We start from the raw sequence: 19,697 nt of genomic DNA on the forward strand, positions 1-19,697 counted from the left end.
CTCAGTAGGTAAAGAATCCACCGCAATACAGGAGACAGGGGCTCAATCCCTGGGTTGAGAAGATCCCCTGGAGGAGGGTATGGCAACCACTCTAGTATTCTTGCTTGGAGAGTCCTATGGACAGAGGAGCCTGGTGAGCTACAGTCCATAGGGTTGCAAAGAGTCGGACACAAACGAGGCGACTTAGCACACACATGCACTCTTCTCTGGAGAGCAGGGCTTTGCTTTGGCAGAGAAATGATCTCCCTGAGGACCCTTGTGAGGCACTCAGGGAGCCCTGCTTCAGCTCAGACTAGGTGCGCAGTGCGTGCCTGCCAGGACAATCCGGGTGGCCGCCTACTTGGCAGACAGTGTGTGTGGGCAGTCTGGGGGGCTGGGACACTGCAGAAGTCCCAGGTGCTTGGGGCTGGGGAAGTGTCCTGGCCAGACTCCCCTCCTGTTCCTGAAGAGATGGTCTAGCACCAGTGGGCACACTACCCCGCTCCCCCACCTCCCTCCATCACGAAGTTGGAGGTCTGTGGCCTTGTAGGATACAGCCCACAGCTCTGTCCCCAACATACAGGAAAGAAACAATGTGCGGTGTGTCCGTCTCCATCCACGTGCAGAGCCAGTGGGAAATACATTCAAAGCCGCAGTAGAAATCACCTGCCTGGTGACCGGGGATAAGGGTGGCCTGGATTAGAGCTGAGACAGTTCACTTCCCCTTGCTGTCAGGTCCTTACAGTCAGCTTCACAAAATCAAGGAAAAGGCCGCAGGACAGAACTCCTAGAAGGAGTTAACCTCAGGGAGTACCTGGGCTTGTCACGCCCTCCTCCCAGGCTGGGTGCTGTAGCCATTACTTCCCCTGGGGCTCCCCCGGGGCCTTCAGCTTGTCCTCTGCCCAGCCTGTCCCCGTGCCTGATGCTGGGCTCTCCCTCTTTCTCTGACCACCTGTCGCATGACTCCTGCATTTGCCATTCGCCCACCTGGTCCCTGGGCTGTGACTCAGCATTTAGCTCCGAATCCTGGAGAATTTTCTCCTGTCATCCTCAGCAACAAGTGGTTGCAGTTTTCATTATCATAAGACCAAAAAAACAGTGTAGCTGAGAAAATAGATGTGTGCCTTCCACCCTACACTGGGAACATCTTGACATTTAAATCCAATTACCCTTTTCCCATTCTTGATGAGGATATGACATGTAGCTAGAGAACATTCTGCTAGATAAATATATCATAATCTCAGCCTGCTCATAACATCCCAGAGCTGATCTGGGGACTCTGTGTCTTCCATCCTCCCTGGCTGCCCTCGGCCAGGGTGAGAGGATGGGGGTCACAGACTGGCCACTTCAAATGGCCTTGAAAATGTGTGTTTCAAAAATTTGGGCAACATTTGATCTCTGCCCTTCCCAGAGTCATTAAAATTAATTGGGGAGATGGCATGATTGCAGAGGCAGAAGGACCTGTGTCAACCTTTGTAAAGACTCTGTGGCCATTCTTAGGTCTCCATCCCTGGGTTTTTGGCAAAATGCCATAACCCAGGGAGGCTGTAGCCGAGTGGAATTTATGAAACACTTTCCCATATTACTGCAAAACTTTAGTTCTGTCAATGCAGGGAGTCATGGATACCCAATGAGTCAGAAAGCCAATACAGACGTGTGTGCTTTTATTCTGATGTCAATATCAGTTCTCTTGGACATCTGGGATATCTGGGGCTTCCCTGGTGGCTCAGAGGTTAAAGCATCTACCTGGAATGCGGGAGACCCGGGTTCGATCCCTGGGTTGGGAAGATCCCCTGGAGAGGGAAATGGCAACCCACTCCAGTACTCTTGCCTGGAGAATTCCACGGAGTGAGGAGCCTGGTAGGCTACAGTCCATGGGGTTGCAAAGAGTCGGACACGACTGAGCGACTTCACTTTAACTTTTTTCTTTTGGACATCTGGAAAGATGGGGCTCAAGTTCTTTAACAAGGGCACACATGCTTGCTTGGCCAGAGATGGGGACAGTGGGAGGAGAGGAAATTGCCAGGATTAATTAAGACTGTGAGAATCTTGCCTTCCCTCCCTTCCAGCTGAACTCCCTGTTGTGGGCTGTGTCCAAATTCAAGACACAGCTCCCTACCCAGCCCTCACCCCTTCAGAAATCAGTTATCAATTAAAGTCACAGGGCATGTCTTGACCTTCCTCTCTCCATTTCCACCCGCAGAGAGAAAGGGAAAAAGTGAAATGTAGGTTCATGGAGATTTTAGAAACAGTCCCTTTTAGGTGACTCTCCTGTTAGCTGTTCCAAACACCTAATCTGTTTCTCAGCCCACTCTCAGCCATGGCTGTTACCAGCCAAGCTGACATTTCTCCCACTCCCACGAGATAGAATGATAACAAGCAGAGAAAGATTGGCCTCACCCCATCTTCACCCATTCCCCTGGAAGTCATAGAAGCAGAAAACATTCCCTCTTTCCTTCCCTCCCCTTCTTCAGACTGGGTGACCAGTTGTCTTCCTCCCCTGAGGCTCTGATTATCCTCAGACACTTCATACAATGTCTGGACTTACTCATCCCAAATAACACTTGTTTTATCCTGTGTGCTCAGGGCTAGTTAATAAATAAGAATTATGTCATTCATTTACTTTTTGCTGAAAATCACTGCGTGATTTTCATCACGAGGGGTACTTACATTTATGAATGCATGGGTATGAAATTGTCTGTCTGCTCGTATGCTAAATGGGATTCAAGGCTTATTCCACCAGTCCCAAAAATGCTGTTCCCAAGAGTTCACAGGTACTATGTATTTACAAAAACACATTTGTCTCTTCTAATATTCCCTGAATGCTCAGGTCATAGTTTGAAAATGACATCTTCATTTTCAAGAGTCACCTAAAAGGAGACTCTTTCTAAAATCTCCATGAACTTACATTTCACTTTCTCCCTTTCTCTCTGTGGGTGGAAATAGAGAGAGGAAGGTCAAGACATGCCCTGTGACAAATGGATTTCTGAAGGGGTGAGGGCTGGGTAGGGAGCTGTGTCTTCTCTGACATCCAGGCTCTGGGCATCTCTTGGAAAGAGAAGATCAAGGGATCTGATGGGGTTTGGGCTGATAAACATTCCCTGGTGGCTCAGATGGTAAAGAATCTGCCTGCAGTACAGGAGACAAAGGTGCAGTCCCTGGCTTGGGAAGATCCCCTGGAGAAAGGAATGGCTACCCACTCCAGTATTCTTGCCTGGAGAATCCCATGGACAGAGGAGTCTGGAGGGTTACCGTCCCTAGAGTTGCAAAGTGTCAGACTCGACTGAGTGACTAACACACACACACGTAGAGAACCAGACAAGCCTAAAGCCAAGGCTTTGGTCAGGTGCAGCCTAGGTAGAGGAAGTTAACTCTCAGAAAGAAGCAGGAGTAAGAATGGGGACCTTGTCACATTCCTTATCAGTCCTTCCATACTAATTTTTAAAAGAAGTCTGTGCTTTAAAATATTTTCTAAATCAATTTGTAATAAATGCCTACAACTTGTCCTGGAATTAAATGCAAATATGAGGCTGTGCTAGACTTGTGCAGCAAGTCCTGAGTAGAGAAAGTCAAGCCAGGTCATCAAGCAGACCTCTCGCAGCTTCCTACAAGGGTGCCTCACTATGGGTTGTGGGGTTCCTTAGCAGAAATTCCCAGTCCCTGAAGGTGAAAGGACAGCCCCAGTGACCCCCAAGGCTGTGGGTATGTTTGCAGATCTGTGTCATGAAAACCGAGTGTCACACTAAAGTTCAACGTCTGAGCACCTATCAGGCAAGAAGACTTGGGGTTTCCCTGTGGCCTGTGGGCTGTGTAGCCATTTGAAAGTGAGTCTGGGTCAGAGACATTGCTGGCCGAGGCCACTTCAGAGAATTAGTGGAAGCACCCTTTCTAGGCAGAGGAGAGTCACTGTGAAACAGGCCTAGGCCAGCAGCCTAAGACATACTCTTAGACTCTCAAGATTAAGCCACATCATGGAGTTTCAACTGGAAGAGTAGATCTTAACACTTGGGGGCCTTCCTCTTCCTCTCCTTTTCTCTCTTCTCCTGTTCTCTCTCTCTCTTTCACCCACCCACCCACACACACACCCACACACACCACACACACACCCCACACACACGTACACACACACACACACACACACACACACATACTCACACCCTGCTTACCAGCTTACCATCTCCAGAGGTTCAAGGACCCCTAAAGGCCATTACATGTTCACCTGCCTGTCTTCCTCACTGGACATTGAGCCCTTCTAGAGATAAATGCTTTATTTTTGTATTGGCCCCCAAAACTGGTATCATGTGTGCATCTTGGCTTCTGAGCTTTCTGAAAAGTTCATGATGTTGAGACTCAGTTGCAGTCATTTCACTTGATCATGCTAATGGCCAGGACTTCACCTGGTTATCCACAGTGATGTTTTTTGACAGACTTCACACTGTGCATTTCCAAGGGCTCCTGGCAGAACACAACCTGCCCGCCCCTCCCCCCCACCCCCCAAAAAAGCTATTAGGAGCTGTCCGTGGTCCTGAAAACAGCCTCCCTTCTTCCAGTTGGCTGAGTTGCCACCACAGGTTCCCATTTTCAGGCCTGTCTTAGTGCCTGGTCTCAGCCTGGTTTCAGTCACCTAATTTCTAGTTGCTATGCTTCTTAGTACAGCTTAGATTCCAGAAAGAATCCTGCCTTTTGCTTCAGTCACACTATTAGTCCTTGCAGTTATGGACATGATCCTATCTGAATCAACTCTGCTCAGATCTTCTGTGATGGCCTCAGTCTTGCCAGGTCTTGAACCAGGGCTTAGCCTCTGATTGCAAAGCTGTATTTCTGTTTCAAGCTTTTGCATGCTTGCTTCCTTGGGAAAGCAGACTCTGAGACAGAGATTTATGTGCTGGAAGTTTATTGGGACTATATTATGACAGAGGACAGGAGAGTTAAAGTAGTTTTGGAGCAAACTAAACGTCTACTGTTGTCCATTCCAAGTCAACTTGAACTATTTCTGATACTCTTTTTTTGACAGGGATGGAAAAGAATCTATTTGTCAAACCATGGTCATATACCAGGTACCCGAGGCCACGTAAATCTAGCAAAGATACCACACCTGACACAGTGGTTACAGTTGGGGCTACAGCTTGAGAGTCTGCAGCAATCTACTGTCATCCTCCAGTATCCATTTGTCATTTGTAGGGACTAGACTGGTGAATTACATGGCAATTTGATGGTTTGACTACTCCTGCATCTTTTAGGTCTTTAAAGTTAGCACTAGTCTCTGCCATTTCCCCAGGAATGGCAAAATGGAAAATTAAATATTACCTTTGATTTAATATCTTGGCTCAGGGAGTAGAGTAAATTCCAAAGGCTTACTAGGCATTCCTTACTATGGTAGCTCTTATCCCATAGGTCAGGACATAGGGCCTCTGCCATCTATCACATGTGTTCATTTCAGTTGTAATGGGGAAAATGACCATTGGAGTGGGGGAGTCTGTGAGCCTGACTTGAAGCAGCTAATGGGCCATTAATTGTTGTTGTTCAGTTGCTCAGTCATGTCTGATTTTTTTTGATCCCATGAAGGGCAGCACTCCAGGTTCTCTGTCCTTCACTATCTCCTAGAGTTTCTCAAACTCATGTCCATTGAGTTGATGATGCCATCCAGCCATCTCGTCCTCTTTCATCCCCTTCTCTTCTTGCCCTCAATCTTTCCCAGCATCAGGATCTTTTCCAGTGAGTCGGCTCTTCGCATCAGGTGGCCAAAGTATTGGAGCTTCAGCCTTAGCATAAGTCTTTCCAGTGAATATTCAAGGTTGATTTCCTTTAAGATTGACTGGTTTGATCTCCTTGCTCTCCAAGGGACTCTCAAGAGTCTTCTCCAGCACCACAGTTTGAAAGCATCAGTTCTTCAGTGCTCAGCCTTCTTTATGGTCCAACTCTCACACCCATACACAACTACTGGAAAAACCATGGCTTTGATTATATGGATCTTTGTCGACAAATCTATTACCTGGTCCCTATATTCTCTCACTCTACCAGGAAGGCTACATGACAGGTCAGGTTTCCAAGAGCCAAGTCCCAAGATACAAATGTCAACTCAGGCAAAAATCTAGACATATTTAGGTGTCATTTCCCCCAACCCCTGCAGCATGCACTTATCCAAATAAATAGTTGCCAGTCACTTTGAGGAAGGCCTGCTATGCACAGTTGCCATGATGACTAGAAGGTTTGTCCTCTTGGGGACCCAACCTCCCTTCAGTCATTGAGTTCTGGATTTGAAAACTGGTCCAGAGATCATGCCATTTTATTGAAACAGCTACCCTCAGCCTCCTGGTTGTCCATCTTTGGCTTCTTCCCATTATATATGTTGATCAGTACCCTTGATGGCTGCCCATCTTTCTTGCCCTTGTGATGCCATGTTCTCTTAACCTTCTTCATAGCTTTCTGCAGGTCAGCTCCTCTTGGTTGATGCCCTGACATTGCTGCTCATTAGAATTTGTTTATGATGGCTGAGCACTGCCATGTGGGTTTTGTAATATTATTTCATGAGCCTATCATCTCCCCTTGATAACAGGGACTCCTGATCTCTAATGATGGCTCTTTATTCAGTCCTGTCCTACATAGGAGAGCCACTACTGAGCTTCTCATTGATACTAGTGCATTCTCACCAGTGCATTCTCTACTGCTTTAGACAGGGGAGCACCCCCCGGTCCTCCTGCAAAACACAGTGATGTGGTGAGTTCTCCAGCCTTTCATTCATCACCCCGGCATGATCACCTTTGTGAGCCTTTTGATCTCTTCCTGCACTGTCTGCCACAGCAGTTCTATCTTGTCTGCTTCATTTGTGTGGACCATCACCTTCCCTGTGCTTCTAAGAACCATCCTAGCAGTGTTTTAGCAGCAGCATCTGGGGTCCTTGCCATACTGCTCAATCCTGTATCCCAGGAAAGTGCTCCCCTATAAATTGTCCCTCCTTATTCAACTTAGGGACTGGGGAGCCTGCTGGGCTGCCATCTATGGGGTTGCACAGAGTCGGACATGACTGAAGCAACTTAGCAGCAGCAGCAGCATTCAACTTGATGTTCTGATTTCTCACCTAACACCCTCAGAATAAAGTTCTATGTATATTTCTGGGTCCTTCACCTCTCTCAGGAGTATAGTCCCTTTCCTCTTTACATCCATCCATCCAGATATCCCCACCCCATTTCTCCCGTTCCCATTCCTTTTCCATCAGGTGCTTGACATTGCTGAGAAATAACCTTCTCTGCAGCTCTGCTCCTCCTACTGTGAAGTCCTAGGACTGGTCTTCTTACTGCAGAAGATGAGAGTCTTTCGATACCCTTCCAGAGAGGCAAGAGCCAACCAACTCCATTGTCCCTCACCTTAGCATCTACTCTCTGAGATCTCTGGCACCAAAAGTCAGATTCCTGCAGAGCAGACTCTGAGGAAGTGCAGGATTTATGTGGGGAGGGCATTCTCTTGGATCAACACCTATGGGGGAAGGGAGGGAAGCAAGAGCAGGCAGAGGGAGAAGTCAGACTGTGATGTAGCCAGCCAGCCCCACATGGAGCTTTGGAGCTGGGATGGCCCCGAATTCATGCAAGGGGCTGCAGCCTTCACAGTCTGCATCAGCCAGTCACTGGATGAGACAGCCCCAGGAAGATGCGACCTTGGGTGAGGCGACTTTCTGCAGCCCCACCTAGAGCAATCTCTGGAGGGAAACTCGGCTGTGAGCAGTGTCGCCGGGCTTCCATGGTGGCCACTTCACCCAGTCATCCCCAAATCTTATCTGATCCCAGCCTCCCTGCACTTCCGGCCCCCACTCTCCTGGCTCCTCCCTCCCGTATTTGCCTAAAGGCTTCCTTTATGAGAGCAATTTTTTCCCAAATTGCTTTGCTTACTCAAGGATCATTGAAAATTAACTGCAGCTAATGTTATTTGAAAAAGAAAAACACTTTTATATTTATTTTTGTTTATTTATTTGGCTGCACTTGGTCTTGGTTGTAACACGTGGGATCTTTAGTTGCAGTGTGTGGCATCAAACCTGGGCCCTGTGCATTGGGAGCACGGAGTCTTAGCCAGTGGACTACCAGGGAAGTTCCTGCTAATGTCATTGAATTCACTTCTTTTTTTCAGTTTTATAAAAGCCTTTTCCTTCCAGGAATTGCCATTTGGTTTCTGAGATATGAGCATGATATCTGTAAAGCAGAAATAGCAGTGTTTTTAACACGGCACTTTAGAGTTCTAAAACGTGTTCACACAATTTTTTATCAGTTTAATTGAGGTATAATTTATACACAGGAAAACACTGTGTAAGTGAGTTCTGACAAATGTATACCGTCTTCCCAATCAAGATATACAGAATTTCCTTCACCTCCAGAACATTCTTTTATATGCCTGCTCATTCACCTCCCTCCACCCCATCCCTCGGTTAGCCACCCATCTTATTCTGACACTAGAGATTAGTTTTGCCTATTGTAGAATTTTATCTGAAATACCGCAGTATGTACAGAAAGGCTTCTTTTGTTCAGGGCAAGGTCTGTGAGCGTCATCCATGGTGTAGCTTATTTCTTTTTACAGACAGTCAAATTCCACTGTATGGATACACCACAATTTGTTTCTCCATTCATGTAGGCGGTGCTAGTGGTAAACAACCCACCTGCCAATGCAGGAAACAAGAGACACAGGTTCGATCCCTGGGTCAGGAAGATCCCCTGGAGGAGGGCATAGCAACCCACTCCAGTATTCTTGCCTGTGGAGAATTCTTGTCCACAGAGAATCCCGTGGACAGAGGAGCCTGGCGGGCTACGGTCCGTGGGGTTGCACAGAGTCAGACACGATTGACATGACTTAGCGTGCATACACGCGGTTTTAGAGTTTACAGTAAAGGGGTGTGACCCGTACACAGCCATGCAACCTTGAGTAGCTAGGAGGGGCCTCCATGAGCCAGGAAACCAGACCTCACTCCAGCATCACTTAACCAAAGAGCCCTGGGAAACGGTGCTCTGGCCAAATAACCGGTGCATTTGGTAATTTCTTCCAAGGTATGTATTTTTCTAGAAGATTCTCTAGGCATTTTGTTTGGATGCTATTTGAGTTAGTATCCTGCCAAGCAGTATTAATTTTCCTTGCTAATTCAGGGTAATAGTAATTGAGGGGCAGACCCGCAGAGCAGTGGGCTTGGGCACATGCATGTCAAATGGACTATATATCATGACATCAGACATTTCGAGAAAATTGCTTTTCCTCCCTGAATGCCAAGTCATAAATAATTTCAGGTTGGGAAGAGCTCTGGTAAGCATGTGCTTGACTCCAGGGGAATGGCCTGTAAATACTGTGAGCCACAGAATAAAAAACAAGGGGGACAGATTTGTGGGGCCACATCTTATCTGGATCTTGCTATAACTCTTTGCAGTTGATGCTGTGGGTGTCCCGCCCAGCTCTGCTTTCCTGGTGATGCACCTGTCACCTGCCACTGTGAGTGTGGACTGCTAATGGCTCACAGCTGCACCCTTAATTCAGAGATTTGACCTCAGCTGACAGGAGCCTCTTCCAGAAGGTGATGCCTCCCTCCCGGAGGTGGTCTGCAACCAGGCACATGCTGGTAAATGGGCTTTGGGGGCAGGGAACAAACCAACTGAGCCCTGATGTGTGGCACTGTCACATTGTCCAACGTCTATGGTGTAACTGCTCCCACCAAGGCCAATTCCAAGCTACTTCGCAAAAATAAACAAGTTGCTTAGGAGTATAAGCACGTGCAAAAGAAAAATGACCTTTAAAAGGCAAGGGAATGATAAACACAGAATTCAGTGCAGTGGGCATCCTGGCCGGGCAGGATGGGGATGTTGGAGAGGGGCCAAGGGAATCTGGGTGATGTTGATACTATTTAATAAAGCTGTGTTTCTTAAGCTGGGTGGTGAATGCCTGGATGTTTGTATTCTTTTTCTTTATACCATTACACATTTTATTTTTAGTAAATGAAATGTTTCGTGACAAAAGCAATTCTAAAGACGTCTTCTGAGCTTTGAACTTGTCTTCGCCTGCACATGTAGGGCATGGCTTTTTGGTAGAGACCAGTAGAAGCAGCCTCAAGGCTGGTCTTGACTTCCCCTGCAGCTGCCCCCTGGGTGCGGCTGCAAACTTTACACTCCTAACAAGCTCTGAGTGTGGTCTGGGGGTTGGAGATTCCTGTTTGTCTCAGAATGGGCAGCAGGAGGAGATGATGGACAGAACCGCCCTGTGCAGAGCCCACCTCTTATCAGGAACTAAGGGGGAGGCTGCCCTTAGGCCTGAGGCTGGATCTGCCCCCACCTCATCCAAAGCAGTTCTTCTTTTGACCTGGAGGGGCTGTGAGAGCTGGGCCACCCCTCGATGTGATACTGAGTTCGCGTGCTAAGTCACTTCAGTCATGTCCAACTCTGCAACACTATAGACTGTAGCCCACCAGGTTCCTCTATCCAAGGGAGTCTCCAGGCAAGAATACTGGGGTGGGTTGCCATGCCCTCCTCCAGGGGGTCTTCCCGACCCAGGGATTGAACCCGAGTCTCTTACATCTCCTGCATTGGCAGACGGGTTCTTTACCACTAGCTCCACCTGAGAAGCCTGTGATACTGAGCATTCAGATCTAAATTTACCCCAGGTACTTTGTAGGCTTGGGCACTCTGCTTTTCCTCTCCAGTGGATGAGCTCCTGCCACCCTCCCCGCAGTAATCGTTATCAAGCCATTTTCCATGAGAGGAGATGAAATACTGGAGCAGGTCTGGAACCTGCCAAGGCAGAAGATGGAGCCACAGCTTCCAGCAGGAGGGCTTGCTCCCAGAGTCACATGGTACCCCCTGCATTCTGGTGCCAGCACTGTCCCCTCCAGCAGCCCAGGTTCCCTTCACCAGAGGCTTCGTTCCAGGGGGTTCACTTCTGCTTGCAGCCTGGGCAGTGCTCCCTGCTGGGGAGGGGAAGACGGAGGCTGTGATCCAGACCTGGGCACCCAGGGGCTCCTACCATCAGAACACAGGTGGGGGGTGGGTGGGGAGTGGTCTGCACACTCCCTCACCAGATTGTTCACGTCACCCTTTCCTCTGGAAGACACAATTTCCTGTGGACACAAAGCCACTGATTTCCCATTATAGAGATGGTGAAACTGAGTCTGCAGGCCAGTGAACTGCTGCTGCTCACAGGCTTGGTGGGGACTCTCTTCAGGGCCAGGCCACCTTCATTCATCTGGAAGCTGGTGCCGCAGGAAAAGAGGGACCACAGCCCAGGTGGAGGCAGCCGGGACTGCAGGCAGAGAGCCAAGGGGAGTCTAAAGAAAGACGTCAGGTTGGGAAGCTCACGTCCCACAGGTGCACACAGGTGCCTAAAGGCATCAGAGATGTTCCAGATGCTGCTTTGGATGACGCTAGGGCTGAAGCTGGAGAGGGGTTAGCGAGGAAAATTCCCCTGCCCCGGAGTCGACCCTGAGAGAGGCCCTGTGGGTGCAGGTGAGGGGCCAGGTGCTGAGGAGAGGGAGCGAGGCCACCTGTGTCCCTCACTCAGCAGGACCCTGACTCCAGGCAGGAATGACTCCGTGAGAAAGCAGTGGTGGGGAGGAGAGCTGACCCGGGGCCAAGGAGCACTCGGCTCAGATCCTGGCTCGGCCACTGACCAGCTGTGTGTCCTTGGGTGGCTTCATGTGTGTGCATCTCCGTCTCTTCGTGAGTCCATTTGGGTCAAAATGGCACCAACCTAGTGGGCTTCTGTAAGGGTCCAGAGCTTCTACAAGGGTACCTGGAATCGACAAATATCCTCACTGACCAGGACAGCAGGCTCAGTGTGGGAGCAGAGCGAGGTCTTCCCAGAGTGGCCCCCAGGGTGGTCTCTGGGTGCTGAGGGTAAGTTGCTGAGATGGGAGACCCACCCCTCTAATCAGAGCTCCAGGGAAGGGAGGCAGGGGCCCCCTGCAGAGGGAAGGCACGTACAGCAGGCCCCCACCTCAGATGGGGAGGGAACATATCAGGCACTCGGGTCTCCGAGTGGCTCCTGCCCTTTGTCTGTCCATAGGCTGTATCACCTGAGTCCTGCAGGCCCGAGGGCCTCGGTGAAGCCAGAGCCTGTGTCAAGGGTGATCCCAGGCAGCTGACATGATTGAGGGGCCACGGCACCCAGAGGCAGGCCAGCGGGGTCAGGCCAGGAAAGACCCAGACCCCGCATCAGTGCATCAGGCTGCTCTGTGTCAGATCCCTTCCCAAGGAGGAGAGGCCAGGGATATGGAAGCTGAGAGTGACATGGGGCTGGAGAAGGGGAGGTTCTGAGCAGGAAGGTGTCACTGTGGGGTCATTAGTGAGTGGGGTCACAGGGCCTGACTAGGGGAGGTTACCCAGTGGAGTCGGGGAGCAGGTAGGAGTATGTGCCCTTGGACAGGGGACTGTCACATGACCACGGATGGACACAGCTGAACTCAGCTTTCCCAGCTGCACACACAACTAGATGCCCTCAGCCGGGGCTTTGGTCCCCAGCAAGGGCACTCACTGGGTCAGACCCTTTCTCCGTAGAGTCTCTTGTGCATTTCTCCCCAGGGCTACTCGGACCTGAGGGCCTGTCCCCCGAAAAGCCACAGATTTAGCACCCGGCTGTGTCTCGGACCACCCCACTGCCCCCCAGCCTTGGGCCAGGCCATCCTGTCTACAGAGGTTCTGCCAGAAGAGTGCTTTCACTCCCCCGATTCACCAGCCGCCAGGCTCCTGGGGGCCACCTTCTCAGCTCCCTGTCAGGGCTGCTGAACTAATGAGTCTTTTAATTGGTTGCTCAGAGAGAATCAAAGTGGGAAAAAAATAGGCAAAGCAAAATAAAACGTTCCTTTCGGTTTTCCACGAGTGGGGGCACGAAAACCTCATGGTTCCCCCATGAGACCCTGGACAGCGGGTGCCCACCCCCAGGGGAGGGGAGAGGCAGCGGTGGGCACTGGACTGAACAGCCAGTGTCTGTTCAGGCCAGTGTCACTGTGTCACTCAGCTGCAGGCCAGGGCATCCTCTGCCGACCCCCCCTGCCAGCCCCACCAGGGAGGGCCTGAGGATTTCATTATGAGCTCAGATTATCATCAAGTACAAGGGGGAGTGAAGGGAACGTTATAAGCTCTCCTTTTAATAATGAATCCCATTTCCTCTTGCACTTGCTTTTCTTGCAACAGATGGTGTTGCAGAAAGTAGAGCAAAGTGGAAAAGACAAAAAGGCGAGTAATTAACTCGGCCCCAGAGCCTTCTGGGCAGATGTCTGGGAGGGCAGGGCAGGGTGCCTGAGGCCCGCCCACCTCACCCTTGCCTGTGGCCCGCCCACAGCGACTCATATGTCTGGATGATTCTCAGCTTGGCTCGGTATTGGGGAAGCGTGGAGCCGCCTTCCCGCTGTTCAATAACTGATGACCATTTTTCTCCAATTAAACTGAGATTGAAGGATCCTCAGACGTAGACACCCAAGGAAAATAATTAGTGCTTAAAATGTTAATTGTGCTCAGATGTGCTTTGCCTCTGGAAGCTGTCTGCAGGCGAGCATGCAGGAAGGCAGTCCTTGGTGGGAGAGGGCCCTGCCACTGCCCAACTGGCTGGTCTTCCCAGGAACCCCAGAGTGGGCAGCCCGAGTACTCATCCTATCCATGTGAGGCCAGTAGTGATGACTCTGTGAGACCTGCTGTGAGGCCCTGCCTGGCCAGCCCACTGTCCCAGACACTGGCAGGCAGTGTTGCCTCATGGTTAGAACAAAGGCCTGGAGTCAGCCAGGTCTGGCCTGGCCCCTGGCTCTGCCACCGACAGGGCCAGCAGCCTGGATGCCAGCAACACAGGTAACCTGAGACTCATGCCCTCAAGCAAAACAGCACAACCTCCCCTGCAGAAGTGCATGAGACACCCTTGTGTCCTCAGCACCTTCCAGGCCCCAGGTAAGTAATTCCCCAGCCCCCTTTCATCAGGACCGGGAAGACTGGGGGTCGAGGGCTGTCACTGTATTCTCTCCTTGGGGGCTGTGCAGGCTGCTCCCCCCAAGAATGGTTCTTCCTCGGAGAGGAAGGGATGTGGGAACCACCCACACCTCCCCACAACTACGTTCCCACCAACCAGCTCACCAGCTAGGGGAGACATCTCGCTGCCCCGGAGAGGATCCATCCCACCTCGGGTGCTTCCTGCTCATATATTTCCACATGCGCGCCCCAGTTCCTCTCTCTGCGGAGACGACATGCCTAAGAGGCTTAGGCTCCTTCATGCCATGCATCCCAAAGAAATCCACTTAGAAATTCCGTGTTCCCTGATCCCCCACATAATAAGATTCCTTTATCTCTTGTTGTCATGGGAAGTATATATTAACTGATTAATATTAATGTGTTGGCCGATTAATATTAATACCAAACCGGTTCGTACTTCACAAGGCAGGGCTCTTGATGAGCGCTGCGGAGCCCAGACAGCTGTCGGGTTCTGGCAGATCCCAGGAGAGGCGCTGACCCTCTCTGCCGTGCCTGGTTACGGACACCGTGTCATTAGCAGTGTCTGTCGGAGCTGGCGTGGAAGTGTGTTTGGACTCTGAGCGTGGCAATTAGAATCCTTGCCATCCAGGATAGCATATTTTATCATTTAAATAGCATTTTCACATTCTCTTAACATATTTTCCCAGTAACATTGTTAAATTAGGTGATAAAAGGTTATTTCTTGCTTTTGAAGTTGAAATACATTACCATTATTCCTTAGCTGCCCGGAATTAGAAAGGTTTCGGTTTTCTATGTTCTGAAGTTTTCATTATCAAAATTTGCCACACTTTATAAAACAGACAACATTTTTTTTTTTTTTGGCCTTTGTTTTCATCAAAGATGGACAGAAGCTTTGTCTCTGGACATACTGGAGATTGCTCTCCGCGTTTGGTGGAAAGGGTCGTGCCGTCTTCTGAAGCAGCCAGGATGCACACTCAGGGCCCAGGGGGGTCAGAGGGGGTCCTGGGTTACCACTGCTGCTGTGCGCTGGCCACCTCCTGAGCCTCAGGGAAGCCAGAACTGGTCAGGGGCTGGGCTTTCTGTCCATCTCGCTCCCGGGGAGGGCACAGCCACAGGCTGCATTGTTGGCCAGTGGGGCTGGGCTGGAGCCTGCCTGTGTCTGTGTAGCTTCCTCGTCCCTCTGTCCCCCCTCCAGCTACCCACCTGTCCAGTCCTCGCCCAACCCCCATCTCAAGTCCTTTCCCTGAGTGACATGTACAGCCTGCTAGACATCAAATAGGTAACTAATGAGGACCTGCTGTGCAGCACAGGGAACTCTACTCAGCACTCTGTAATGACCTATATGGGAAGAGAGTCTAAAACAGAGTGGATATGTGTGTGTGTTGTTCAGATGCTAAATCGTGTCTGACTCCTTGTGAACCATGGACCGCAGCACACCCTGTCCTTCACCGTCTCCCAGAGCTTGCTCAGACTCATGTCCACTGAGTCAGCGTGGCCATCCAACTGTCTCATTCTCTGCTGCCCCTTCCCCTTTTGCCTTCAACCTTTCCCAGGAGCAGGGTCTTTTCCGATAAACGGTCTCTTCGCATCAGGTGGCCAAAGTATTGGAGGTGCAGCTTCAAGTATATGTATATGCGTAGCTGATTCACTTTGCTGTGCATCTGAAACCAACACGACATTGTAAGTCAGCTGTGTGTGTATGTTGGTCGCTCAGTCTTGTCCAACTCTCTGCAACCCCATGGATTGTAGCCCATAGGGCTCCTCTGTCCATGGCATTCTCCAGGCAAGAATACTGGAGTGGGTAGCCATTCCGTTTTCCAGGGGATCAGCTATACTCCAATTAAAAAATTGTTTTAAAAAAATCCCTCCCCCAGACCTCAACCCATTCACCCACTATCCACGTTCCATCCATGTCCACCAACTGTCTCCCCACCATCCACCACCACCACCCACATGCCATCCTCTGCTCATCCCACCACTATCCTCTGCGCCACTCACATGCCATCTCCCATCCATCACCTGTGCTGCATCACGTCTGACGTGGAAGACATCCTGTGTGTATCACATGAGCCTTCCCCCCGCCCCGATTTCCCCACCCACACCTCCCAGTTAAATGTGCCGTGAGCAGCGGCTGGAGCCAATACGTGGTCATACATCACTTTGCCCCAGTGCTCAGCATCCCTGAGTTGCCTCTTGTCATGACCTCCAGTGGCACTGTAGGCCATTGGGCTCTTCTCAGAACAATCTCTTTGCCTAGAAAGAGAGTGCACGGACCAGAAGAGCCGCTGTGTTCCCATGCAATGAGCAGTTGTTGTTGTTTAGTTGCTAAGTCATGTCTGGTTCTTTTGCAACCCCATGGACTGTAGCCCACCAGGCCTCTCTGTCCATGGGATTTCCCAAGAAGAATACCATTAGTGGGTTGCTATTTCCTTTTACAGGGAATCTCCCCGACCTAGGGATCGAACCTGCATCTCTTGCTTTGTCAGGTGGATTCTTTACCACTGAACCACCAAGGAAGCCTGAGGGATGAGCAGACCTCTCCCCAAAACTTTACCCCAGTCCAGCCTCCTCACATCACCTTTCCCCCAGTTTGACGCCAGGGACAGGATCCATTTTACCAACATAAAGGCTTGTGCTCTCACAGATTTCTGGCCAGAAGGGAGCTTCATTTGGGCTGGTGGAAATGGTCCAGGTTGCTTTGTGGCTGCCCCTCGAGTGTTCCCCCTCTTGCATGCCATCTCCAGCCTCTGCCCTGCTCCCATTCACAGACACTGGGGGCACGGGGGGTGGCGTCCCTGACTTCACCTGAGGACTCTGACTTCAGCTGACCTCAGGACTTCAGCTGAGGACGGGAGCTGGGGAAGCAGGGCTGTGGAATTCTTCCTGAGCCCAGGCTGGGGTCCTGTCTAAGCCTTGAGGTTGACTTCAGTCTCTCTGTACTCTGTTCTGAAGGGTGAGGTCTCCAGAGTGTGTGTTGGGCAGGGGTGGGAGGGGGTGTGTGGAGAACCCCTGTCTGCAGATCGTGAGTGAGAGATGCCAGCCAGGGGCACCTGTCTGCAGTGGAATCAGCCCTCATTCTACCCAGGAGCCTTGCCCTGCAAAGTGATCCTAGCCTGGCCCAGCCAGGTCCTCTCTTTACCCAAGACAGGGCTGCAGACTGGAAAATGGCCCCAATGTGTTCCAGATGCTGTTTGATGTGCAGAGGAGCAATGTAGCCTCCAGAAGCGTGCATGGATTCCTGGGCCCTGACCTCAGTTGGTTCATGTTCTCAATCCGAGAGAGTGGATTCCTGGGCCCCGACCTCAGCTGGCTCTTGGTCTCAGCATGGGTGCAGCAGGGCAGACAGTGGCTGAAAGCTGGAGATGATATTCTCGGGATGTCCACCAACCATGAGCCTCCCCCAGTACCCAGCATGATGGTACCTCCCTGTGAGTTTCCAGCTCTTCCGAAATCTCTGCCAACTCCAGCCACAGATTCTCACACAAGTCTTGGGCATTCAAAGCCTGATACCCGCCTATCCAGGTGCCCCTCTGCCTGATGCCTTCCAGACACTCCCTGCCCCACATATGCTGTTACACAGCAGCCCCTCATTCTGTAATCACCTCCCTAACAAACAGAAAACATGCTCATCGCCGTTGTAAGCATCCCTGGTGTGATTTATTGCCATCATCACAATATTTTGTTTGGAGCTGTAAACCTCCAGACATAAATCAAGTCATTAGAAGGAATGACGTTTAATCCTGCAGAAAAAGCCTCAGTGGGCTGAGCTGTTCTCACCCAGCCAGCGAATCATTCATTCTAGAGAGGATGGCTGCAAACACGCTAACGCGGGTGGGCCCTCCTCACCTCTGCTGCACACAGATGTGGAAGGATGGAGGCCTGAGTTGGGCTGCTTTTGTTTTGTGGAATTGCACATTCTCGACTGCAAAGTGATGCCTAAAACACGTGCCCGGCAATCCAGACAGGAGTCTTAATTCGGAAGGAAATGCACATAGCCGGGAGGGGCCAAGTCTGTGCCTGTGATCTGTGCTCATCGTCCCGAGAGCAGCTGCTGGTTGGACTTCAAAGGAAGCAGAAAAACAGCTCAGAACATCTTCTTCAGCTCTCTGTTCACAGTGACCCTTGCCACCCTTCGAGCAGCTATTACACGGGGACCGTGTTCTCTTTGCAAAGTGGGCAGGTCTAATTTCCAGGGCTTTGCTGCTGATTCGCAAGCCAAGGCTAAGAGGAGAACTGAGCCTTGAAGGGAATGTTCAAGGACCTCAGACAGTGCCTGCCAGGAATCCGGCAGCCCCCGCCCCACCCAGGCAAACACAGACATCACGTTCCCTGCAAAGGGTGCGTCTCAGAGTTAACATGACATCCCCCAAATGCCAGGAGGATCAGATGTCTGTGCTCCCGAGGACGGCCTGGGGCTGCTGTGGTCAGCCCCTTGTCAGCCCAGTGTGGTCCATTGCTGATTGGACCTCTGGGTGCTGAGCTGGGAGGAGCCAAGGGCTGACCAGCCAGAAGGGAGAGAAAGTAGGTTTTAGCCAGGTGTCCAGGGAAGGGGCATCTCCACAGCCAGCCATTGCCAAGGTCAGGGTTAATGCCTTACCTCTTGGAAAAGTGATAGTCACTCAGTCGTGTCTGATTCTGCAACCCCATGGACTGTAGCCCACCAGTCTCCTCTGTTCATGGAATTCTCCAGGCAAGAATACTGGAGTGGGTAGCCATTTTCTTCTCCAGATCTTCCCGATCCAGGGATCGAACCTGGGTCTCCTGCATTACAGGCAGATACTTTACCATCTGAGCCACCAGGGAATCCCTAAAAGTGTTAGTCACTCAGTCATATCTGACTCATTGCAACCCCATGGACTGTAGCCCACCAGGCTCCTCTGTCCATGGGATTCTCTAGGCAAGAATACTGGTGTGGGTATACATTCCCTTCTCCAGGAGATCTTCCCAACCCAGGGATCAAACCTGGGTCTCCTGCATTGTAAGTGGGTTCTTTACCATCGGAGCTACCAGGGAAGAAGAGCTGACCAAATCCTCGGGTCAGAGACTTCCTGAGCTGCTGGTGGCCCAATCCTTGACTGGACCAACTCCACTTCCAAGGACCTGTCTTGAGGTTCTGTTTAGCTGTGAATTGCATCTCTCCAGACCGATGGCAGAGAACACCTGGGTTGACTGCCAGGGTCCCCTGCCTGCCCTTTGCCATCTGTGAGTCACCAGGAACTCCATTCTGCTCAGGGACACAGAGGATGGCCTCTGAAATGCTGCTGCCCCTTAAGGGTCTTGGCTGGGCTGGAGGAGACCTTAGAGACCGGATGGGCCTGGGTGGTGCTGGAATCAAGGCCAGGGACCCCTCTGGGCATGATCAGTGGCCATGCATGGCCATCTGGGGCACCCTGCTAAGGACCAGCGCTTCCATCTCTGAGCCCCTGGGCAGCGCTCTGTTGGAACCCGACTCCCCCAGGGGGCCTGGGGCGCCTCCCTTACCGAGCAGCCCCTGCAGCAGTTGGGGGCGGGGGGACACTTCAGGGAAGCATCAGCTAGAAGGATTTGCTTTGTGGCTTTTCAGGGTATCGCAGGCAACAGCCGTGACGGGTCTGACAGCCACAGACCAGCTCAGTAATTGACGCGGCGGCCGGATTGTCACATCCAGAAGCCAGCCAGAACCAGACCGATCATTATCTTGCGGTCGGGCCACCGTGGTAATGAGGCTGCCCCGTCGGCAGCCTCCGATGACCTGACTTGGCTCCAGTGAAGAAGCGTCTGTCACAGGCCTGGGCCAGTCGGTGCGGTTGG

General features: G+C 51.1%; 1 protein-coding gene and 1 non-coding gene across 2 annotated transcripts in view; one reads left to right on the forward strand and one right to left on the reverse strand.

The window, feature by feature from the left end:
• The window catches only part of CHST8 (carbohydrate (N-acetylgalactosamine 4-0) sulfotransferase 8), a 74,195-nt gene that overhangs the window by 41,785 nt on the left and 12,713 nt on the right, over positions 1-19,697 (forward strand).
• Positions 18,639-18,710, reverse strand: TRNAY-GUA. Its single transcript has one exon. It is a non-coding gene; the product is annotated as a tRNA-Tyr (tRNA).

Source organism: Bison bison, unplaced genomic scaffold, assembly GCF_000754665.1.
Source record: "Bison bison bison isolate TAMUID 2011002044 unplaced genomic scaffold, Bison_UMD1.0 scf7180017864280, whole genome shotgun sequence".
In the NCBI taxonomy this organism is placed as follows: Eukaryota; Metazoa; Chordata; class Mammalia; order Artiodactyla; family Bovidae; genus Bison; species Bison bison.